This window comes from Antechinus flavipes, chromosome 1, assembly GCF_016432865.1.
Source record: "Antechinus flavipes isolate AdamAnt ecotype Samford, QLD, Australia chromosome 1, AdamAnt_v2, whole genome shotgun sequence".
Taxonomy (NCBI): domain Eukaryota; kingdom Metazoa; phylum Chordata; class Mammalia; order Dasyuromorphia; family Dasyuridae; genus Antechinus; species Antechinus flavipes.
This window is the reverse complement of record NC_067398.1, coordinates 246,646,788-246,672,661: the sequence shown is the minus strand read 5'-3', so window position 1 is coordinate 246,672,661 and position 25,874 is coordinate 246,646,788. Positions and strand designations below refer to the sequence as shown.

General features: G+C 36.9%; 1 protein-coding gene across 1 annotated transcript in view; it reads right to left on the bottom strand.

Moving 5' to 3' along the window:
* The window catches only part of RNF216 (ring finger protein 216), a 183,274-nt gene extending 176,054 nt beyond the window's left edge, over positions 1-7,220 (bottom strand). Inside the window, exon 1 of the mRNA XM_051999841.1 lies at positions 7,106-7,220. The gene's annotated coding sequence lies outside the window, so the exon portion shown is untranslated. The remainder of the gene's footprint in view (positions 1-7,105) is intronic.
* Between the last annotated feature and the right edge of the window lie 18,654 nt (positions 7,221-25,874).

The following is a 25,874-nucleotide window of genomic DNA, read 5'->3' as shown; positions in this document are numbered from 1 at the left end:
ACCCAATGATTGACAGAATAGCAGAACAAATACAGTGGTATAGAGGAAAGAGTCTGGCTGTGGAGTCACAGAACCCAAGTTTCAAATCGAAGATGTGGCACTTAAAATACCTCTGTGATCAGTAGCAAGTCACTTCACTTCTCTGGCTTCAGTATCTTCACCTGTAAAATGAAAGAGCGGGGACCAGATGACCTTTCAGATTCCTTTCCAGATCTAAATTTTTTTATCTAAAGGGAATATTCTTGATTTTAAGAAGTGATGAATCACAACTGAGAGAAATATGGGGAAACTAATAATGATGAAGGAGAGACTACAACAATGTAAATAGAAACAAGACTAAGAAGCAATACAAACAGCGTCAATAGGATAGTCAATGTTATTAATTTACTATAACATGCAACTTTCATTTCCCTTAATCAGTAAATTTCAGAAGTGTAGTGACATGGCTAAGTGGACAGTGAGCTAAATTTGACATTAGAAAAACTCATGTTTCAATCCTACTAAAACTAATGGTGTTACTCTATTATAATCAAAATTATTTTCTCTTAAATACCTAGTAGTTCATCAGAGCTTCAAAAAGGTTATATGCCCAATCTTTGCCTTAGTTAATCTTAGTTAAATATTCCAGAAATGAAAATTTGTATTTCTCAACTATGGGAACAGAACAGCTCTTAGAAAGCGTTGCACTTTAGACGGCTACTGTACACTAAATACATCTGGGGTCATTAATTTCTCCTTTACTCTTGTTAAATGCCCTAGTTTTAAGGCGTAATTTATTTTTGCCGGGGTAACATATGAAGGAAAAATAATGAAATCAAGGTTAGCTGGGTGACCACAAGCAAGTCACTTCACTTTTTTGAGCCTTAAGTTTCCTTATCTCTAAAATGGGGATGATATTTGTAGTACTTACCTCACATATTTTTGTGGAGCTCAAATGAAGATAATGCATAAAGTATTTTTATAATTTTAAATATTAACTGACATGACTGCCAATTATTAATATCATCACAATTAAAGCATCTAAAATTTTGCTTAACTGTTGGGGGGGAAGAGGGACAAGTACTTTCTAGTAGGACTTAATATAAATGTCTAATCAAAAGAAAGTTTATACATATATAACAGCCAAGTAAAGTCATATAACTATCACTGTATCTGATCTTAAGACTTGATCAATCTAAAACTTTCTATAACCATTTCTTCAGCCTATCTTTCACTCAGCTATCTAAGTGATCTTTCTAAAATTCAGATTGGACCATATCCTCTATTCAAGAAATTCCAGTAGCTCCCCAAGTGCCTCCAGGATCAATTATAAAATCCTCTTTTTTACCATTAGCCCTTCATAACCTTGCCCCTTCTTGATTTTCTAGTATTCTTAGAACTCACTCCCCTCCACATGCTTTATGATTTAGTGAACTGGCCTCCAGGCTGCTATTAACAACACTCAATTTCTGGGCATTTCTCCTGGAAATCTGCCATGCCTGAAATTCTTTCTCTTCTCATGTCTTCCTCTTTTTTTTTTTTTTTTTTTAAAGTATCAGCTAAAATCCCAACTAGTCAAGAAGCCTATTCTCCTTAATGTGAGTACTTTCCTTTGGGATTTTCTACAATTTACCCTGTATATAATCTGCATGCCTACCCCATTAGAATGTGAGCTTTTTTGAGGACAGGAGCTGTTTTGCCTTTCTTTGAATCCCTAGTGCTTTGCAAAACATCAGTATGTAAAAGGTACCTTAGCTTGATGACTTGACCCACAAGGCAGAAAGATGAACAGTAGGGAGCAGATGTGCCCAAATCTCAGCTGAGGACCCACCAGAAGATCACAAGCTCAGATTAAGAACACTCATCTTACATGACTATTATAAGCATCATCCTTTTAATTCTACTAAATCGGTTATCATTATCAAGTGATACATAAGGCTATACATATCTATTTTTTGAACCAATTATGTTTTTGTGATCAAATGGCAAATTTGTTTATACTACTGATATCAGAAACCTAAAACAAAAGTTAAACACACCCTGGCTTCCCATCTCTTGTCATAATACAAAGACACTAGTTTACCCACCCACTACACATATCTCCTTTCTCCCCATCCTCCACACACCCAAGTGTTCGTCTCATTTGCAAGGGAAAAGAATCCAAATCCAGTGACACCAAACTACCTCTGGTTGCTTGAAGGAATTAGAGATGACTGGTCCTGGATAAGAGAACACTCACAGGGGACATGAGAGCTGTCCACGAATTTGAAGGAGATCTGCTTGGTTCCAGAGAGCACAACTAAAAGCAGCAATAACAATAACAATAACAATAATAATAATAGCTCACCTTTCCGTAGTGTTTTCATGTTTACAAAAAGCTGTTTTTTTCCCCCATAAAAACCCTGTAAGGTAGGAAGCATAAGTACCATTACCACTGTATAACAGGTGAAGAAACTGAAGCTTAGCAGTGAAGTGACTTGCTCAGGATCACACAAGTAGTAAGGAAAAAAGACCCAGACTTAAAGTCGGTATTACTAAAAGTGCAGTGTTCTATCAATCACATAAACACATCTTTTTATTCTGTTAGGAAGGTTTCTTATAAATTATAGCCATCTAAAAGTAGAATCATCGGTATTCAAACAAAACCTAAATAACCATATGTTGAGGATACTGTACAAAGGGTTTTCTGATTAGGTATAGGTTGAAATAAATGACCTTTAAGGTAACTTCCTACTCTGAAATCAGCATGCACCTTTCATCCTTCTCTCCTCTAATTTCTGTCATCTGTGGGGGTAAGTAGGGGCAGAAGGCAGTTTTAGTGTGTTTTCCTGGGATAACCAGAGTAGCTAAAGGGTCACTATTTCTGAGTTTGGAAAAGATTATTATGATTTGGAAAACATGATTGTCATCCACTGATAGAAACAAATTATGAAAAGTCCAAGTCTAGATCAGTCCTTATTTCTTCCATCTTGATATCCAAAAATAAACAGCATACAAATACATAATTTTTTCATTTTAAAATATGATTTTAAAAGGGTTGCTGTATTCTTAACTGTGATCTTATTAATGTTGCTGTCAAATTAACAAATCACAGGGCATTCCAATTTTACGCTATAAATCAGTAAGAAAATTGAGCCACTTAGAAAATTCTCTTAATATCAAATTTAGATGGAATGCAATAGAATTTGAGATGACTAAAATTAAGCAGATTATTGGAAGCATATAAAAATAAGATTTGTCAGCCACAGCTAATGAAGAGTATAATGTATACACAAGAAAATATTGGTCCCTTTTCATATTCCATAATTTCACTTTTTAACAACCACTATTCTAATTCTAGAACTCCCTTTCTGAGAAAATTTTTTTTTGCCCCTAAGGAAGTAAAAACAAAAATACTGCTGTATTCCATTATTCTATGAAAGCACTATATAAATGCTACTTATTATTATTGCCTCCTTGTTCACCTAGCTGAAGAGCATTAGTGAAAAGAATTCCAGAAATGGGAGATGACAGTCGAGAAATATTTCTACATTATGTATTTTGGCAGAGATACATATAAAACAAATAACTGTTGATCAATACTGAAAGATAGGCAAATTAAACCATTTATTTTTATAAGGCGAAGCCCTCCAAAATAACTTCTGTAACAGCACCCACAACTTCACATCTGCAAATATAGTTATGAAATTGAACAAGAGTTTAAAAGTATCTTTCTGGAAATAACTTTAAAACATAAATTTCAGGCTTCACAGACCACTCAGTCATCTATCTTGCCATTGCCTCCTTGTCACTCTTTCTACCTGGAATAGGACTTCTAGAGAGTGAATCCACTCAGCTAAGGAACTATAATACTCTGGCCAGAGAAATGACTTAATTAATAAGTAAACACAAATTCAACACAAATATATGGAGGCTCTGACCCATCCATTTGTACTTTTTGTTTTTTGGCTTAACAGCCAAATCAACACGCCTGTACTATAATTGTTCTGGTCTGGGCATGTCAATTGACTATCGTGTAGATCAGCTCATCTGTTGACACTGTTCCCCAACCTCAGGTATTGCCTTCTCTTGCTGCCATCATTCATATATGTTGTCTTCCTCAGTAGAATGTAAGCTCCTTGAGGGCAGGGGGCTGTCTCAGTTTTATATTCGTATCAACAAGTGTTTATTAACTGCTTGCTATGTGTCAAGGAGTGTGTTAGAAGCTGGATTTACAAATAAAGGTAAAAACACTACTCATCCTCTTAAAAGAGGATGTGTTAACTTGGATGAAGATCAAACCAAGAAGAAGAGTCAGAGTTATAGAAGGAAAACTTAGGAAAGAATACTATCAAATCAACAAGTATTTAAGTACCTACTAAGAGTAAGCCTTTATACTAATTCTAGGGATAGAAAGGCAAAAACTGGCACTATGCAAACTATAATATACAAACAAGACTAAGTAGTATAGTAACTAGAGTACTGGACCTAGAGTCAGAAAGACCTGAATTCTAATCCAGCGTCAGACATAAGCTGTGATCCCAAGTTTGCCTGTTTACCTCACTTTCTTCACACACAAAAAAAGGAGGGGGTAGGGGTGGGAAAGGGGAATCAAAACAGCATCTACCTCCAACACTGAAGCTCCTTTTTGTGAGGATTAATTGAGATAATATCTGTAAAGAGCTTAGCACAGTGTCTGGCATATAGTAGGACTTAAATAAATGTTCATTTCTTTTCCCCTTCTCCCTGAATTGAATCTTAGAAGGTACTTAGAAGTGTCACAAAACCTTAGAGAAAGTGACTAACAGTGTCAAAGGCTATAGAGGGGTCAAGAAGGATAAAGACCAATAAAAAGTCATTTGATTTGGCAACTGGAGATCAGTGGCAATTTTGAAAAGGGCAGTTTAAAATGAAGGAGTTGGAAATCAGTGGTTGCCTGGCACATTATAAACATTAATGGAAGCTTTTTCATTCATTTGTTCAAATTTGAAATTTTTGATTTATAGGACAAAGCCTATTTTTTTTTTTGTAATAAAATGTTTCACCTTTGAAATTACAAACTGATACTCAAATTAGGACAGATGAATGTACTTGCTGCTGAAAATATTCAATGAATTTTTTCTTATCATCAAATTGGCTAGATAACTACCAATATGACTATCAATTATATTATCATTTATTATATTATGCAACAGCTTATTTTTAAAATGTTACAGTTTTTAAATATAAAAATATTACAATTAGTGAGTTTTTTTTTTTTTTTTTTTTTTTTTTTTTTTACCAAACAGCATTCAGTCTAAATCTATGAACAGAATTTTACCCATTTTAGGGGAGAATGGCCCAAACATTTAAAAATGGTGTTGATTGTAGAAAAGTTGATAAATTATAACAGCCAGGAGGAGCATATATGATTTTGGATTTAATCTAAATAGACTGTCCAATGATTATAGAAAGTCCAAATTGTGATGTGGATCTATCTGGAATTTGTTCTAGATAGACTTTCCAATTATGAGCAGGGGAGTTCAAATTATGATACAGACCTATCCAGCAATAAAATAACTTTGAATTTACTACAAAATTCACTGGGTCATCAATTTTTGGCTGGAAAAGGCCAGAGATATCATTTAAGCCAATACCCTCATATTACAAATGAGGAAAAGAAGATTCAGAGAAATTAAGTGATCTGCCTAGAGTCATTCTTGACTCATTTTGATGATGCTGATGCTGATGGTTAGTAGTAACATTTATATATCATAGTTCTAACATTAGTTTTGCATGCCTTCACCTTTGATTGTTTATAATAATCTTGAAAGGTGAATGCTATTGTTTTCTCTACCCTTTTCACTACATAATCTACTTTATTACTTACCTATTCCTGTATTTCACTTCAGTTCCAAACTTAAGTAAAATTCAATTTTCGAAAATTACGAGATAGCTTGGTATAACAGAGAGGCCTCGGTCAGGGCCCAGAATCAGGCCCCAGAATCAGGCTTGGGTTCAAGGCCTGTGACAATATTAGCAGGGTAAGTCACTTTACCTCTGAGATCTCCAGGCAAATTCAAGAAACTATCTGGTTATCTGCATTAGTAGATTTTCCACACTAAGAGTTCCTTACTAAACTAATGGAATTTTAAGCTCCTTTTTATATATCCCTCCCCTTAAAAAAAAATCTTAATTTCTTTTAAGTGACCAGATCTCCACACACCCCAAGTCCCAAAGACTTGGAATTCATGGTCACACGACACAGGAAAAATCAATTCCAAGCTCAACTCGGTTTTTTAAAAGCTGCTATTAAAGTCTATCCGGGAACCGTTTTCTATAGAAGCTAACTAAAGCTTAGATGAACCTAAACACCAGTTTCTCATGCCCCTAGCCAATGGAACGTTTCCTTCAGTCCTTTTAATTATCTGGTGAGAGCCAGAATCCTTTAAAAACAAAAACAAAACGAACTGGTAAGTATTTAAACCCTTGAGACAAACCTGGAGCTGAATCTGGAAAAAAAAAAAATACAGCCAAGAAGTTACCCGAAATCGAATTTTAGAGATCTCTCTGAAAGGTAATGAGGGAGGTTATGAAACCTGGGGAAACGGGGGAGAAAAAAAAAAAACAAAAACAGACGAAGAGCGATGAGGGGAGGTTCCGGAGCCCGGCCCAGCCACCCTCCTGGCTGAAGTCTGGCCCAACGTCTCGCAGAACGCACCCGGGTCCCCACCGTGTGGCCGATCGCCTCCCCTCACACTCGGCTTCCCTGTCTCGGGCACCTCTGCTCCGCTTTCTGCCCTTCCGCGGGGCCTGCCGGCCTCCCTGACCAGCGCCTTTGCCTCCTTCTCCTCCCCAGAGCCACGATTAGGCCTCGGTCCGTCCCCGAGGCGTCCGTTCCGGTCCGTCCTTTTCCCGGGTCCCCTCCCCCAACCCCCATCCACGGGCTCTCCCCCAGTCCCCCGGCGCAGTCGGTCCGTTCGCAAACCCGACCCCCCGCCCGCCCGCCTCCCCCCACACCCACCTCTTTCCCTCACACTTCCCGGGTGGCTTAATGGAGGCGACGGCGCTGATGAGAAATCACCTTCATTCAGGCTGTCGTCGCCGCCCTCGGCCACCGAGGTAGCGGCCTGAGGTCCATCCCTTCTCCCCATCCTCAAACACTCACCCCAGGGCGCGCTAGCTCCGGACCGACCCCAGTCTCAGCCGCCGTCGCCGCCGCCACCACTTCATTCAGCAAAAGGCACCAACGCGTTCCTTCCGGCCCAGTCGCGTCGTCCTCTTGCGCCTGCGCGCAGCGCCCCCTTCTGACTAGTGACAGGAAGAACCATAGAGCATCACCGGGGGGAAGGGACTCAGGTAGCGAGACCATAGAGAGGGTTGCACTCTTCTCCCCCCCCACCTCACCGCGTCACCTCCCACCTCTTTCCCCTCTCCAGGAGTATAGACTCCGCCTTCTGGCGGGAGGACTAAAGCAATTAGAGCCCGATAAGGAAGCTCCAGAAGTTTCTTCCATTTCTGTTTGAAGGAGGAAGGGAGGGAAGGGAAGATTTGAGAGAGCTCACGCTTCTAGGTGATGGAAGGAATCCATTCTCCTCACTCATACCTTTATCTCGACCCTCTCAGCGTTTCCGTTATTCTTTGATTCAGGGCAAGTCACATCCCTTCTCTACATCTCAGTTTCCTCACCTATAAAATAATGGAGTTGGACGTTCCAGTTCTAAAATTCTATAGTTTCCTTAAGATTCTGTATGAGTGACCTGTCAGAGACAAAGTTTCATTCATTCTACAGACATTCATTTAGAGCCGCGGAGTGACCTATCAGAGACAAAGCTTCGTCCATTCCACAGACAATCATTTAAAACATTGAGCCCAGGAAGACATGAGGAAAAGTCCCCCTTCCCACGCGTATTAGCTCTATGAACCTGGGTGGATTATTTTATCTCTCAGTATCCCAGGAAAAGAACATACCAACCTGTACTGGCAGAGGAAGTTCCCTCATTTAGGGGGTTCCCTAGACCAGTGACATCGGAAGTCCAGGATCTCTCTATACTCCCTCCTACGCAGTGGTCCCTCAATGTAGTGGTTAGGGGTGTTTGACATGAGCTCAAGGAAAGTCTGGGTTCAAGTTCCACCTTTGACATTTAATGGGTGGGTGAGTCAGGAATCAGCCATTTTATGTCTCTTAGGGTCCCAGGCCATTCTCTAAGAATGTTTAAATTGTAGAATAAAGGCTGGTCTTTACTTGGTAGAAGGAGTTACCACCCTAGGAATTACCTCCATCAGTGAAATCACAGATGTGGACCTAAAAATATTCAACATGCTCCCTTGGGATATATGTTGAGATAGGTAAGAGTAATAGTAATATTAGAAAGAGCTTTGAGAATCAGACATAGGAGTATAGGTTTTAATGGAGTAAAGCTACCACATGTGACTTTGGTACTTAGAAGGGAAGTGACATGACTAAAACGATATCAGCAGGGATCAAATATGGTACTATGGGGAGAAGTCTAAGAACACACACACAACACACACACATACATACACACACACACACACACACACACACACACACACCAAATGTAGATAGTGCTATCTATTTCAAAATAAAGATAACAGAAAATTTCTTATACAGTTGGGGTTCTTGGATTAGGGAAGCCTCTCTTAACAGAGTGAATTCCAAGAGGAACACTATGCTTTCTTCCAAAATATCTGAGGTCATTTCCCTTATCAATCTCACCCTAATTATGCAACTTTTGCAGATTTGAACAAGCTTTAGTTGATTGATTGCTTAGTTCTATAAAACCTTATTGAGTAATGATTGTGATCCAGCCCTCTGACAGATGATGTGCTTACAATGACAAATGTCTCCCAGATTTTCCAGGTTAGTACTAATTTCAAGAAAAGAAAGTGATGAATAGAGCTTCACAAAAAGGATATCCACTGGCAGATCATGTGTTATAGCTTTCAAAACAGAAAATAAGGTTATCATTGTTGTGGGGGATATTAAGACATTAAAAAAAATCCCTAATCTTCAGGAATTTATAATCAAAGTGGAAAGATAAGATTTGCACTTACAAAAAAATTAAATAATAACGTGATAATATATATATGATTAAATGCCAAATAAGTGTTAGTATTATAGATCAGAGGTTATCCTCTGACAAGACTCATAAAATGAAAGAATGACATGGATCTCTCCCTTTGTGTCTCTCCTTATCCATCTCTCTGATGAATTTTTTAAACTGCCTTTTCCACAAGTAGGAGTTAGTCAGCAGAGCAAACACTGACACAAATATCAGAGGATAAAAATTCCCAACTGAATAACAAAGTAGAAATTATGAAATTGAAGGAATTAAAGTTAAAAGTAAAAGCAAAAAGATCATAAAATTGATAAATACTAGAAGCTGTTTTTTAACTAATAAAAGAAATAATTTACTAATTGTTTTTTTTTAAAGAGAGGAAAAACAAATCATTGTATCAAAAATGAAAAAGAATTTATAATAACTGAAGAGGAAATAAAAGAAATCAGAAACTATTTTACCCAATTATTATGTTAACAATACTGATAACTTAAATAGATGAATATATACAAAAATATAAACTACTTTAGAGCAATGGAAAAATAAATAGGTTATTTAAATAACTCAATATCAGAAAAAAAAGAAATTGAAAAGTCATAAATAAACTCCAAAACAAAAAAAACTTCAGCACCTGATAGATTTAGGAGTAAATTCTATCAACCATTAAAAGAACAATTAATTTAAAACTAATTAAATCTAGAATGTTAAGAAGACTCCTTTCCAATCTCTTTCAACAGTACAAATATGATCTTGCTAGATAAACCAAGGAGAGACAAAACAAGAAAAAAAAACTACAGTCCAATATACCTAATGAACTTTAACAGAAAAATTTAAAAATATTAGCAAGTAGTTCACAGCAACCTATTAGAGAGATCACACATGAAAACAAAGTTAGATTTATCAGGAATTCAGGGTTGGTTCAACATAATGAAGACTACAAACATAATTAACCATGTTAATAATATAAATAATAAAATTACATATGTCCATATCAATAAATGCTGAAATCTTTTGATAAAATCCAATACCTGCTTCTGTTAAAAATTCTAGAAATCATAGAAATAAATGAATCTTTCTTTAATGTGATGAATAGGATCTATCTAAATCTAAGAGTTAATAGTGTATGTAAAGGAGAAAAAAAATTAACTCCAGAATTGACAAAGTATTTGGGAACATATGTGTACCAAGTCTCTCAGTACCAAATCTCAGGCCTCTGTATGTGGCAGTGGTCACTGAAGCTGTTGGCTACGGGAAGAGAAGTAGATCAATCAAGTAAAATTTCAATTCAAGCATAAGACATAAACACATACTAATTGATCTCCTCCTGATAAGCTTTAGTGTGTGGGATTTGTTTAAAGAAGGGCCTACTCATATTCTACATCCTTTCCAATTCTAAGGCCTTTCCCTGAGGCCAGGGATATGTGTATCCAGCAGGTGGGGCTCTGAGATCAGATCTCTGCAGTGGAGGAGGAGAGCATCTCAGCTAAAGACCAGCAGAGCCCTGTTTCATTCTCCTTGTCTTTCTTTGGAAGTCATTCCTGCTGTTGAGATTTGAGAGGGTCATATAACCACAGAATGCTGGCGTTAGAAGGGACAATGAGACCTGAATTCTTCAGTCGGGATCGTTAGCAACTGCCTCCCTCCCCGATGATTTAACTGAGGCGGGAAGAGCTCATCCTTACGGATATTCCCCTGCTAATGCACTCAATGGATACTGAGCTGAAGAAAGGGTTGATTATTGCTTTCCCTATCCACTTTTAGATTAAATTATGGCGGGATTGTGTCTATTCCCAGAACCTGGCACAATCCCTTATACTTTTGATGGGGAGGGAACGTGAGGAAAAAAGAAGTTAGGAGGGGTCATTTTATCAGTGAGAGGAACTCCCAATTCCTTTTTAAAGGCAGGTAGCATTCCCCTCTAACTGATAATCAATCTAGTATTTAATAAGCACCTACTATCATGTACCAGATAAGTATTGAGGATATAAGAACAAAGAATAAAATAATTCCTACTCCAAAAGACCTAATGTTATAACTGGGGGGGATAAAAAGCACATGAAAAAAGGAAACTAGTACTAGCAGTTGTAGTTGGGGTAGGGAAAATGGGGATAATCGGGAAAGGCTTCCCTGAAGAAGATGGTGCTTGAGATGTGTCTTAAAGGAAGACAGAGTCATTATGAGTCAGAGATAATAAGGAAACGTGTTCCAAGCACTCGTAACAGCCAATCTTAAGGCACAAAGATGAGAAATGGAGTGCTATCTGTAAAGAACAGAGAGAAAAATGCATCTCAGAGTGCAATGGGGAAAGTGATATCCAGTAAGGCTGGAGAGATAGTTTGGAACTAGATTGCATAGGATTTTCAGAAATAAACAGAGCAGTTTATATGTTATCCTAGAGGAAATAAGAGGCTATTAATATCATCTAGGAAAGAGGTATTAAGGACCTAAACTAAGGTGGTAGCTGTGAAAATGAAGAGAGTCAGACAGGATAGATAGATAGATAGATAGAAAGAAAGAAAGAAGGAAAGAAAGAAAGAAAAAAGAAAGAGAGAGAAAGAAGGAAAAGAAGGAAGGAAGGTAGGAAGGAAGGAAGGAAGGAAGGTAGGAAGGAAGGAAGGAAGGTAGGAAGGAAGGAAGGAAGGTAGGAAGGAAGGAAGGAAGGTAGGAAGGAAGGAAGGAAATTAAGGAAGGAAGGAAGGAAGGAAGGAAGATATGACAACCCACTGAATATATGGTATGAGGAAAGTAGAAGAGGTAAGAGGATATATGTCAAGTTTATGAGCATGATAAGCTTGGAAGAATGATAGTACCCTCAGAATAAATATGCAAGTTTGTAAAAGGGAAGAATTTAGGAGAAACATAATGATTTTTGTGTTGTGTTAAATTTAAGTTGTTTATGAGACAAACACATTGAAATGCCCAATCATAATTGCTAATGTGGAGCTAAAGCTTAGGGGAGACATTGGGGCTGAATAGATAGATCTGGGAGTGATCTAAAGAGAAGTGATATGAGAGCTAATAGGGCCTACAACAGAACCTTGGGGAACAACCCACAGTTAGAGGCTTTGATATAAATGATGAGCTAGCAAAGAAAATTAAGAAATAATATTCAGGAAGGTGGGAGAGAGTAATATCAAGAAAATTCAAAGAGGTGGATAGGGCACTGACCATAAAGTTAGAAGAGCCCAGTTCAAATCCAGCCTCAGACACTTATTAGCTGTGTGATCCTGGGCAAGTTTCTTAACCCCAGTTGCCTCCAATGGAAGGAAAGAAGGGAGGGAGAAAAAAAAAAAAAGGACTGCCTTTTTTCAGTGAGGGCCCAGATATGGTTGAATAACATAAATTTGTAATATATTCAGTTAAAACAGTCGTGAAGTTTCCTCCAATCACATTCATAAGAAGACTGAGAAACTAAGACATTAGAAATTTTAAGGGACCATTGGAGTGGATTTTAAGATCCCTAGTTTAAGTACAGTAGTTGGAGAGGAAAGGAAAATAATGAACTAGGTACTGAACTTTATGACAAAGGAGGGAAAATGATCGGGGATTTTGCTGTAATATAGCTAACGTCATTCAGATCTTCAGAAGGAAAGAGAATTCTGATTGAGTAGACTTCAAAAGATGAGACTGGAATAATGAGAAGTAAATTCACTTACCCCTAGTCTTATAGCTTGAATGTCAAAAGCAGGATTTAAATTTGATTTACTGATTCCAAAGCTATCTATATATACATGCTGCTTTTTTCTTTATTATATAATAAACTTTTGTATATAAGGGAGAAACTATTTTAAAATGGGGGAAGAAGAAATTCTTAGCATCTGGATTAGGAGAAATCACAAACATGGAACAGAATGCTGTGGCAGTGGTTTAATCATTCAGGATTCTAATCTCCACTTCTATTCCACACAGCAGCTCAAAGATAATCCTTTGTAAAGAAATTTCAGTGACTCCCTATTGCCCCTAGGACAAATGAATGAATTTAAAAACTTAATCTGAATTTACTCTGGGGCTAAGTACTGTTAAATGAATTAGGGTTAGGGTGAGGCACTAGAGAAGATAATTCAAAGAATTACAATCCTTGCCCTCAAGGAATTTACTTTCAAATGGAAGGAGAAAGCATTGAGAGGAGAAGCACCTCAAACTGGAAAGTCTTAGGGAAAGTTAAGTGGGTCCTGGGGAAGCAGACTGGCAAATTCCATTCAATAGTAAGAATTGATATGGTTTGGTGAGAGTGGGATTTTGAGGGGAATAACACACAGGAAAGATTGTGTAAGAGAGTGAAGTAACGAAGTTGGCTGAGGCTTTTTTGGAATAATGGCCAGGACAGGCAGTCATCAGTTAAACAGTCCCTGGAGTCCATGGCAAGGTGGTTGGTTGATGAAGATAGTAGAGGAAATAACTAAATAATTTGGTAGTTGTCTGTCAGACACTAACCTGTCTTTCTAGACATTTTTATATTATACCCTCTCATGCATTCTTCATCAGACAGGAGGGTAGAAAAGTCCAGAACCAAATTAAAATGTAATTGGGAACTATTTAACAACAAAACAATAAAAAATACAACAAAATGTAGATAATATTATATTTTAAGACTAAAGCAATATGCAGCCCACAGGGATTCTTTAAAATATATTAGTAGCTCCCTTTTCTATTTGAGATGGTCACTCCTACTCCTCCTGTCTTTCAGTCAAGACTCTCTTTGTGACCTCAATGGACCATATCATGTTCATGTGATTTTCTTGGTAAAGATACGGAAGTGGACTGTTAAGTAATATGCTCAAAGTCACATAACTAACTGTTTGAAGTTAGATTTGAACTCAGATCTTCTTAACACTAAACCCGGGGCTCTAACCACTGAGTCACATACCTGCCTACCCTACATTTTCCCAAACTGGCCTACTTGCTGTTTCCTGCATACTCAGATTTCCCACTTATTTGCCTTTGCACTCTGTTTTCCATTTTGCTAGAATGCATTCTCTCCTTCCTCATCCCTGATTTCACCTAAAAACCTTTAGCTCTATTCAAGATTCAGTTCAAGGGGGCTATCTTCCTACATGAAGTCTCTCCTGGTTTCTTCCCTTCCTCAAGAACCTCCACCTCTCCCTTCCTACCAGCCTCACCTGTTAACTCTCTTTGCTTCTAACTTTGTATAAATTTTGTATATACTTGTTTGTTGTTTCTACCCATTAGGAAATAAGCTCTATTAGAGCTAAGAATGTTTTTTATTTTTGTCTTTGTGTCTCACCTGGCACAGTGTTTGGTACTCAGTAGCTACTTTAAAAATGCTTGTTGGGGCAGCCAGGTGGCACAATGGATAGAACACCAGCCGTGAAGTCAGGAGGACCTGAGTTTCAAATCTGATCTCAGACACTTAACACTTCTTGCTGTGTGACCCTGGGCAAATCACTTAACCCCAACTGCTTCAGCGAAAAACAAAACTAAAAATTAAAAAATAATTTTAAAAAATAAAAATGCTTGTTAAGTCAGGTGGAATCAAAAGTATGAAAGTCAGAATTCAAACCCTATTCTTCTGGCTCTAAATCCAGTATGCTTTAGACCAGAAGTGTCAGTCATGCTTCATAGGTCCCAAAACACTCTTCTGTATGATCAGAATCAGATTAAATTGTAATTGGAAAATATTTAACAAAATAAATTAAATACAGTAAAATATAGAAAATGTTAACATGTGGTTTTCTAGATCTTTATCTACAGTTTAGTGGCCCCATTTTTTCATATTTCTTCCATTTATTTGTTTATTTTAATAGTAGTTTATTTCTCTGAATACATGCAAAGACAATTTTCAACATTCACAATTGCAAAACTTTGTGTTTCAATTTTTTTCTCCCTCTCCCTTTCTTTTCCTCCTCCCCAAGATAGCAAGCAATCTGATACAGGTGAAACATGTGCAATTTTTCTAAACATATTACCATATTCATCATGTTGCACAAAAATAAAAAATAAAAAGATCAAAAGGGAAAAAAGTACAAGAAAGGAGAGAAAAAATTCAAGCAAAAAGACAAACAACAACAAAAAGGTAAAAAATACTATTTTTTGATCCATCCACAATCAGTCTCCATAGTTCTCTCTCTGTGGATGACACTTTCCATAACAAATCTATTGGAATTGCCTTGAATCACCTCATTGTTGAAAAGAGCCAAGTCCTTCACAATTGATCACATAATTTTGTTGTTACAGTATACAATGTTCTCTTGGTCCTGCTCACTTCACTCAATATTAGTAATGTAAGTCTTTCCAAGCTTTTCTGAAATCAGCCTGCTCATCATTTCTTATAAAACAATAATGTTCCATTACTATAGAGGGTCACAGACAGTGGGGGAACTCTTGGTGAGGTATGAGACCCTTCAGCCAGAGGGAACCTGCTGACAATGTCTGGTTCAGCTCCCCATCTCCCCTAAGGGCTCTCAGCCTTGCTGAGAAGTCAGGGGTCGGTGACAACCTGTGTGGAGATTGAAGCAGAGGGATACCAAGTGGCAAACTCTGTACAATAGCAAGTTGTTTATGTGGTCCCATGTGTGCAGTATATACTGTGTACATGCCCAGTGTTCTTTTTGTTATGTAAGGGTATGAGGATATAAAAAGGGGAAAGCCCTTGAAATAAAGGGACTCCATTTTCCCACCATCCTCAGGAGTCCTGCCTTGTCACTTCTCCACTAGAATGGTATATTTTAATCACTCTGGTGTGGGGGCTCTAGAAAGCAACGGTATGTTTTGTCACCCCAACTTGGGGGCTCTAGAAAGCAGGACATAACACATTACCTGCATATACCATAACTTATTCAGTCATTACACAACTGAGGGGCATCTACTCAATTTCCAGTTCCTTGCCACTGCAAAAAAAGGCTGCTACAAATATTTTTGCACATGGGGGTCCTTTTCCCTCTCCTCATTTCTATTTCATTAGACACCAATTGAAGTGACTATGTTGCAAGTTGGCCAGAGCAATGGTGATTAGATGATTAAGCACTGTTGTTGTTATTCAGCCATTTCTATCATCTAATTCTTCATGACCCTATTTGGGGTTTTCTCTATAAAGATATTTAAATACTTCGTCATTTCCTTCTCTAGAGCATTTTACAGAAAAGGAAGAGGAAGCAAATGGGATTCAATTATTTGTCTCTTAAGACATAGCTCTTAGGTATCTGAGGTCAGATTTGAACTCCTAAACAAGAGTCTTTTTGATTTCTGTCCTGGCATTATACTATGTCACCTAACTGCTCATTAGCTGACTAGGCCCCATAATTCAATTAGAAATTAGGTTAATTTTGTTTTTCTTTAAAATCTCAGGTAAGCTATATCTTGCCTTTATCTGCTATCTTAATTCTGCCTCTCAGGTAAGCTATATCTTGTGGTGAGAGAAAAAGGATACATATGTCTAATATCCTGCAACAAATTCATGGTAAATTCTCCATTAGAAATCAGGACTCTTGACTTCTAGGGTTAGAATTCTCACTACAATTCTACAGAATTTTCTTTCCTTTAAAATACATTTTATTAAGTGCTTTAAATTACTACTAATAAGAGAAATGCAAATTAAGACAACTATGAGGTATCACTACACAACTCTCAGATTGACTAAAATGATAGGAAAAAATAATGACAAATATTGGAGAGGATATGGGAAAACTGGAATACTAATACATTGCTGGTGGAGTTGTGAACTAATCTAATCATTCTGGAGAGCAATTTGGAACTATGCCCAAAATACTATCAAATTTCTCTTCCTCCCCTCTCCCTGCCCCAACTAATTCTGGAAATAACAGCAGATAAAAAAGACTGAAAATTAGGACAGTGCCACTTTAGATGAGCAAAACTCAACTTTAACATAAAGTTAAAAAAGTTAAAGTTAAAATTCAAGAAGTAGTCTGGAAAAATGATAAGAAGAAGAAGAAGAAAAAGGGAATGTATCCATAAAAAAATTTAAAACAGTGGTAAGGACAGCTATTATGAAAAAAGCTACAACCAAAGCCTTAAAGAAAAATGCTAATTGATAAGAATTCCTAGAAGAGTTAAAGAGGTAGAGAAAAAAAATTAGGAAAAGAAATGAAAGTAATGCCAGAAATTTATGAAAAGAGAATTAATAGTTTAATAAAAAGAAACACAAAAAATACTAAATAATACCAGGGACAGCTAGTTTGTGTAGTGGATCAAACACTAGCCCTGGAATCAAGATGATCTGAGTTGAAATCCCGCCTCAGACACTAGCTTTGTGATTCTGAGCAAGTCACTTAACTCCAATTGCCTCCAAAGGTAGAGGAAAAAGAAGAGAAAGAGGAGGAGGAGGAAAAGAAAGAAAAAAAGAAAGGAAGGAAGGAAATAATACTTAAAACATAGAATTGATCTAATGGTAAAAGAGAAACAAAATTCACTGTGAAAAGAACTTTTTTTTTTTTTTAATTAAAGCTTTTTATTTTTCAAAACATATGTGTGGACAATTCTTCAACATTAGCCCTCCCATAGATGGCAAATAGTCCAATATATGTTAAACGTGATAGAAATATATATTAAATCCAATATATGAATACATATTTATACAATTATCATGCTGCACAAGAAAAATCAAATCAAATAGTAAGAAAAAAAAGAGAGAGAAGCAAAATAAAATGCAAGCAAACAATAACAAAAAGAATGAAAATGCTGTCATGAACCACATTAAATGCCTACAGTCCTCTTTCTGGGTGCAGATGGCTCTCCATCACTGAACAACTGGAACTGGTTTGAATCATCTCATTGTTGAAGAGAACCACATCCATCAGAATAGATCATCATGCAATCTTATTGTTGCCGTACATAATCATCTCCTGGTTCTGCTCATTTCACTTAGCATCAGTTCATGTAAGTCTCTCCAAGCCTCTCTGAAATCATCCTGTTAGTTGTTTCTTACAGAATAATAAAATTCTATAGCATTCATATACCATAATTTATTCAGCCATTCTCCAATTGATGGGCATCCATTCAGTTTCTAGTTTCTTGCCACTATAAAAAGGGCTGCCACAAACATTTTTGCACATAAAGGTCCCTTTCCCTTCTTTAAGATCTCTTTGGGATATAAGCCCAGGAGAAACACTGCTGGAATCAAAGGGTATGGATAGTTTGATTACTTTTTGAGCGAAGTTCCAAATTGCTCTCCAGAATGGTTGGATCCATTCATAGCTTCTCTAATAATGTATTAGTGTTCCAGTTTTCCTACATCCCTTCCAACATTTGTCATTATCTGTAATCTTAGCTAATCTGAGAGGTGTGTAGTAGTATCTCAGAGTTGTCTTAATTTGCATTTCTCTGATCAATAGTGATTTAGAGCACCTTTTCACATGACTAGAAAGAGTTTCAATTTCTTCATCTGAAAATTGTCTGTTTGTATCCTTTGGCCATTTATCAATCGGAGAATGGCTTGAATTCTTATAAATTTTAGTCAATTATATATTTTAGAAATGAGGACTTTATCAGAATATTTGAATGTAAAAATGTTTTTCCAGTTTATTGCTTCCCTTCTAATCTTGTCTGCATTAGTTTTGTTTATATAAATCTTAATATAATCAAAATTATCTATTTTGAGATCAATAATGATCTCCAGTTCTTTTTTGGTCACAAATTCCTTCCTCTTCCACAGATCGGACAGGTAAACTACCTATGTTCTTCTAATTTGTTTATAATATCATTTTTTATGTCTAGATGGTGAACCTATTTCGACCTTGTTATCGAAAAGAACTTCTTAAAAAGCAGCATAGGCTAAATGGGGGAAAAAAGATGCAAGATCTCACTGAAAAAAAAATTCTTAAAAGTTAGAAAGGGGCAACTAGAAACCAATAATTCAAAAGAATGAAAAAATTGAAGAAAATGTGAAATTGCTCATTGAAAAAATAACTGACCTGAAAAACTGATCAAGGAGAGAGACTTTCAGAATTATTGAACTATCCCAAAACCATGATCAAAAAAAAAAAAAAAAGCATAAACACCATATTTCAAGATGTAATCAAAGAGAAATGCCCTGATCCAGAGAATAGCTTAGATCCAGAGAATAAAATGGAAATTGAAAGATTCTATTGATTGCCACCTGAAAAAGATCCCAAAATGAAAGCTCCTAAGAATATTAGAACCATATTCCAGAGCTCTCAGATCACAGAGAAAAATATTACAAGCAACCTACAAAGAAACAATTTAGATATCATGGAACCATAGTCAGGATCACACATGATTTAGCAGTTTCCATGTTACACAAACTGAAAGCTTGGAATATGATAATCTAGAAGGCAAAGGAGCTAGGATTACAGCTAAGAATAATCTACCCAGCAAAAGTTAGTATAATGCTTTAGGGCCCTCTTCCCCGCGCCGCCCCTCCCCCCCCCACCCCCCCCAAAATATGAAAAGACCAGAGCTGAATAGAAAAGTTGACATTCAAACACAAGATTCAATAAAAGTATTAAGAAGGGTAAGCATAAAAGAGAACTCATAAGGGACTCAATAAAGTTAAAATGTTTACATTTCTATTTGGGAAGATGATAACTTATAATTCCTAACAACTTTAACATTATTAGAGCAGTTAGAAGTAGTCTATATAAACTTCTGGCATGATTTTGAGTAAGTTATATTGGAATGATCTCAAAAAAAAAAAAAGGAGGAAAGAAGAGGTGGAATGGAGAAAATAATCTCACATAAAAGAGGCAGAAGGAAGAAATTTTACAGTAAAGAGGAAAATCAGGGGAGTGGCAAAGAATACTTGAACCTTACTCTCTTCAGATTTGGTTCAAAGATGGAAGAGAAGGAGAGAAGAAAAAGGAGCCAAGATAATAAAAGGAGGACAAATTAAAGGAGACAGAGGTCAAAGCAAAATGGACTTTTCAGAAAGGTCAGGAGAGACAGAAACAAAGAGAAACAAAATAGGATGGAAGGAAATATTGTTTTTAACCATCACTATGAATATGGATAGTATGAGTTTATCCATAAAATGGAAATGTATAGTAAATAGATAAGAAGCCAGAACCCAACCATATGTTGTTTACAAGAGACATACTTGAAACAGAAAGACACACACAGAGTTAAAATAAGAAGAGAGAGCAGAATCTGAAGTTAAAAAAAAAGGCAGGAGTAGTAATCATAATCTCAGAGCAAAAAGCAAAAATAAGCCTAAAGAATGAGATAATAGGGAAACTATTTTGCTAAAACATACTAAAAACAATACAGCAATATCAAAAAATATTTCTGCTAAAGGTCTCTTTTCTCAGATATATAGAGAACTAAGTCAAATTTATTTTTAAAAAAGTAATAGCCCAATGATCTATTGTCAAAAGATATGAACAGGCAGTTTTCAGAAGAAATCAAAGCTATCAATGATCATATTTTAAAAATGCTTTCAATTGCTATTGATTAGAAAAATGAAAATTAAAACAAATTTAAGGCACTATCTCACACCTATCAGAAATGACAAATTCTGAAAGAGCTGAAAGAAAAATTGATACACTAGTGAACTGTTAGCGGACTTATGAACTGGTTCAACCATTCTGGAGAACAATTTGGAACTATCCCAAATGGTCATAATACTGCACATCCTTTGACCCAGCAATACCACCTTTATATCTGTATCCCAAAGAGATCAAAGAAAAAGGAAATGGATATATATATATATATATATATATATATATAGATAGATAGATAGATATAGATATACATATATATAGATATATTTATAGGAATTTTTGGGGCAGCAAAAAAAATTGGAAATTAAGGGCATGTTCATCAATTAGAGAATTTTTTAACAAGTTGTATTTGATTATGATGGAGTACTATTATAATATAAGAAATGATGGAGGAGGGCTTCAGAAAAACATAGGAAGATCTATATGAACTGATGCAAAATGAGCAGAATGAGATCATTGTATACAGTAATAACAATATTATAATATTAATTAACTGTGATATATTTAGTTATTCCTATCAGTGATTCAACACAATTCCAATGGACTCATGATTAAAAAGCCTATCTATTTCCAGAGAGAGAACTGATGAACTCTGAGTACAGATTAAAATATACTTTTCTCACACTTTATTTTTCTTGTTTTGTGTGTGTGTGTGTGTGTGTGTGTGTATGTGTGTGTGTGTGTGTGTGTGTGAGAGAGAGAGAGAGAGAGAAAGAGAGAGAGATTTGGTTAATATGGAAATATATTTTGCATGGTTTCACATGTATAATTGATATATTTGCCTTCTCAGTGAGTGGAAAAGGAGCTAACAGGAGAGAAAAAATTTGGAACTCAATTTTAACAAAAATTAATTTTAAAAGAAAAATATAAATTGAAATCTACTAGTCCTTTAGGACTGAGCTCACATGGCCCACCATACATTTGTTCAATTCAAAGAACATTTATTAACCACCTTCTTTGTCTAAGACACTATGCTAAACACTGGCAAAATAAAAATTGTAAATTATGTGGTTCCTATCCTAGGGGATCTGAGATTTTGAATTTATTTTTTTAAATTTTATTTTGCACAAAACCATAGGCTGAGTAATTCTAATGAACAAGCTGGGCCCTAGAGAAGAGCTGATAAATTTCATTTCCTTTATTTATAATAAAGGTAGGGGACTACCTTTCAGACACAGTTGATCAGTTGATTTATCAGTTTTGGCACACTGCTACCCCATCCCCTTTTTAAAAGATCTTTGATATAAAAAGGACCGTTTGTTCTATTACCTAATTTTCCCCTCAATCCTTTCTCCTTTCAATCCCAAATAGCAAAGAATATTTTTTAAATAACAAAGAGAATGAAGGAAAAAAAAGGTCAAAAAACTCTTCATTTCATGGAAAACAATTGAAATTATATGCAGTGTTTCACAAATGGAGACCTCATACCTCTGCAAAAGAGTGGTGAGGGGTATCTTCTCATATTTCCTCTTTGGGGCCAAGTTTGTTCTTTGTAATTTTGCAGCATTTATTTTTGTAATTTTGTGACTGTTCTTCCCATTTACATTGTTGTACTCACTGTAAATATTGTTTTTGTGGCTCTATTTCATTTTTTAATCAGTTCATATGAGTTTTTTCATGTTTCTCTATATTCTTCATTACATCATCATGTAATGTTCCATTACATTTATATACCACAATTTATTTAGTCATTTTTCAATCAATAGGCATCTACTTTATTTCCTACCACAAAAAGTGTTGCTATAAATATCTTGGTGGATATGGGATTCTCTTTTAAACTTACTTCTTGGGGATATATGTTTACTAGTAAAATCTCTGGGTAAAAAGTAAGCATTGTAGAGAAAAGAAGTGAAGAAGTCAACTTTTGTTTTTCTGTGTTATTCTAGCTCCCAGCCCAATTTCTAGTACTGGGAACTTCCTAAATTGTCTATTGAATTATTAGCTAAATGTGTAAAATGTTCAAAAATGTTCAAAAAAGTCCAAAAGTTCAAAAATGTTGAAAAAAGTCAAAAAAGTCTTATGATATAAAATTATGCAAATCATGCACTAAAATCAAAACTATATTTAAAATTAATTTTTCCCACCTTATTTTTAGTAATTGCTTTAAATCACTAAGTAAAAATACAAGTTCTATATAAAAATAAAATGCATCTCATTTTTGAAACAAAAAGATTTTCTGAGTATTGGTTTATATTCATACAGAAAGATATCTGTTTAGAAGAATTTTTTATTTTGCTGAACTTGGAATTTGTGGATTGAGTTCAAATCCCAGTTTTTGACCATTAAAAACACACTTTCTCTCCCTATACACACACACACACACACATACACACATTTTGGAGGGGGAGGCAAATCAGGGTTAAGTGACCTGCCCAAGGTTACACAGGAAGTAAGTGTCTAAGGCTATGTTTGAGCTTGGATCATCTTAACTGCAGAGCCAGTGTTCTATCCACTGTACCACCTAGGTGCCCCCATTACTATCTTTGTGCAAATCATTTAACTTTTCTGAAACTCAGCCATCTCATTTATAAAAAGGGACAAAAATATGTACTTTCACTATAGGAATATTGGAAAGAGGAAGTGTTATATTCTTTGAGCTAAGAAGAATTCAGGTTTATTGTGGAAAAGCCTTGTGTTAGGGAAGATCCATTGGAATGTGAGTTCTTCGATGACCAGAATTGCATTTTTGTCTGTCTTTATTTACTTAGCTCTCAGCCCTGTGTTTACTCTTTAGTAAATGCTTTTTGACTGACTAATACATTCAACCTGATGCTGGTTGGGGTGAAGAAGGGAACAGTGTAAGTGTCAGGGCAGAGACTGTGTCACTCTCTAATCTAGGCAAGGAGATTCAAGGCAGGTTTTTGGATCAGGGGCCAGTAGCCCCATGGCAAAGAATAGCCCTGAAAGGACTCAGTCAGTATTCAACTAATGTACCTTCCCGGAATACTGTTCTTTATCAGAAGGGAATGTGTCATCTTCTTTCAAGGAAAAATTCTTCCATACTTCCTATAGAATGACTCAGAGAGCTATTGTTCTAGAGAGAGCAATGGAGACAAGTGTATCAAGTAACCACCTCCTATTCTTCCCTACAGATTCAGCCTTGAGCACACATTCTTATTAGCCTTGGGAGAAGTAACAGGATTTTCAAGGTCCTTTTCTTGTTTAGTATTATCTCTACCTGCGGTTTTACTCATTAGACAGAAGCAATGAGATCAAAAGAATGGAATAGGCCAGTAGGCTTGAGGTAACCGGCTTATATCAGCCCTTAACAAGCCAGGTCATGTGAGGCATTTCCCTGTAGGCCTCTATTTTCCCCATCTGTAAAAGGCAAGTGCTATCTATGAAAATAGAGATCATGAGGTAAATTGGCATTTTTCCATCCCTGAAGTTGAATCTACTTGGGACCTATTTTCTAAGATAAATGGGATAAGTACCCAGGGATGGGAATATGAGCCCATGAGTTCTAGAACTCAGGTCTTATTTGGAAACATTCTGTTTCATCTCCAGGTTGAGTAAAACCTTAGGGCCATAGCACAGCTATAACATCCTGCCAGGTTGCTTAGGGAAATCACTCTATCTTAGCTTTGTAAAATACTTTTATTTATTTTTTGAGGCAATGTGAGTTAAGTGATTTGAGCAGGCTCCCACAGCCAGTACATGTCTGAGTCCATATTTGAACTCAGCTCCTCCTTAGCAGAGTGGGTGCTCTATCCACTGCACCATCTAGCTATCCTATAAAACATCTTTCATGAGAGAAGGCAGGATGATATAGTGAAGATCTGCTGGATTTGAAGTCAGAGAACCCAGGTTCTGCCATTTTTTACTAGTGGGGCATTAGGCAGCACATCTCTGGTGATTTTCTTTCCCAGTCTGTGTGATGAGAGCATCCCTTCCAAAGCTGAATCTCTGATTTAGGATTCTTTTTTTGGAGATCTCCAAGCACACTGAATATTAAAACGAGTCCTAAGTTTTTGCATTAGAAGCAATGTAACCAGTAGACCACCTCAGGGAGAATCAGATGCTAATATTCTTATTAGTAACATGTCAGGCTGGGGCTGGGGCACAGTGACATGTTTCAGTTACTCATTTACTGTTTACATCATTTCTACCCTCCAGCCTCCTCTGCAGCTTGGAAGATCAAGCTTTCTGCTGTCTTTCTGGTTTTTCATCAGCTTCTTAAAAGGCGGGAGGGATAGGAAAGACAGGGATGGAGTGATTTTCCAGAGTAGGGAACTAGTTACTTTTGTCTTGCTTCTCCAAGCATACCTCAACACCATCCAGATGTTATTTCAATTGTCCTCTAGAAGTAGCCAAGAAGAACAGGGAATGAAGTCAAAACATACAGCCCCAAAGCAGAGGGGCTGATTAAGAACTACTTAAAAAAAAAAAAAGTCACACTTTAGGCTCCAGCTGTAGCCAGAAGTTTGTCTAGCCAGGTGTGACTAAGGAGGACGGAGGTTGCCAACAGGTCCCAGTCACCCAGGGACAAGGAGCTAGAATATTGTGTTGTTGATAATGTCTGTCCTCCAAGTCCTAGCAGTGGGTCTGAGAGTGTGAGGAGCTCCTAGATCAGTGTGTGTGTGTGTGTGTGTGTGTGTGTGTGTGTGTGTGTGTGTGTAGTCCTAGAGAAATGCCAAAGGAACTGATGTCTATCTTTCCCCTCCCCTCTCCTGAGAAAGGAGATTCACTCTCTAGGCTTGAAAGAGCAGCCCTCAATCAGTCTCTGATTTTGCAAGCCAGAAAATGATGAGTCTGTCTCTATAGGGAGAGCTAGCTGCCTCTGGCTGCACTTGGCAATGCCTCTTACCTAGCCTACTGAGAAACCAACCTTCCTTGGACTGATTCTGTTCACTTCATCCCAAGGTTTGTTGCCTTTGCTGGCAAATAAAACTCCCCTCCCATCTGGGTGGAGAGAAACCGCTTATTTGCCCGGTAGTGGAGAAGCAGACACTTCCAAGGCACTGGGCTCAGAAAGCTCTTCAACGGGTGATAAAATGGGGAATGTGGCTTGTGAGCGGCTAAGAAGCTGAGGCTGCTCTGCTTTTCTTCAGCTGCGGACCATCCCTGCCATCACAGGCAAAGCCTTTGGAGTTTTTTTAGGATTCTAGTCACCTGCCAAGGTCTCTTCTATCCATGGAGTTAGAGCTGATCTTTTGTCCAAAGCTACAGAAAGAACTGAGTTGAGCTGTCTGTGGAAAATTTGCTTTAGGGAAGAAAAGCCTGCTGGATCTTTGCCTTCCAACTTCCACCCGGAGCCCCATTCCATCTCAGGGTCCCCCCAGGCAGCAACCTCTCCTCCTCTGGCTGGCTCCGTTGGGAGCCTCTCTCCACCTCATTTCATGGTAAGAGCTGATTGATTTCCTTTTTGTCTGCCTCTAGTGGGGATTTGGGTGGCCAGAGTAGCCATGGTGGGATGAGAGCT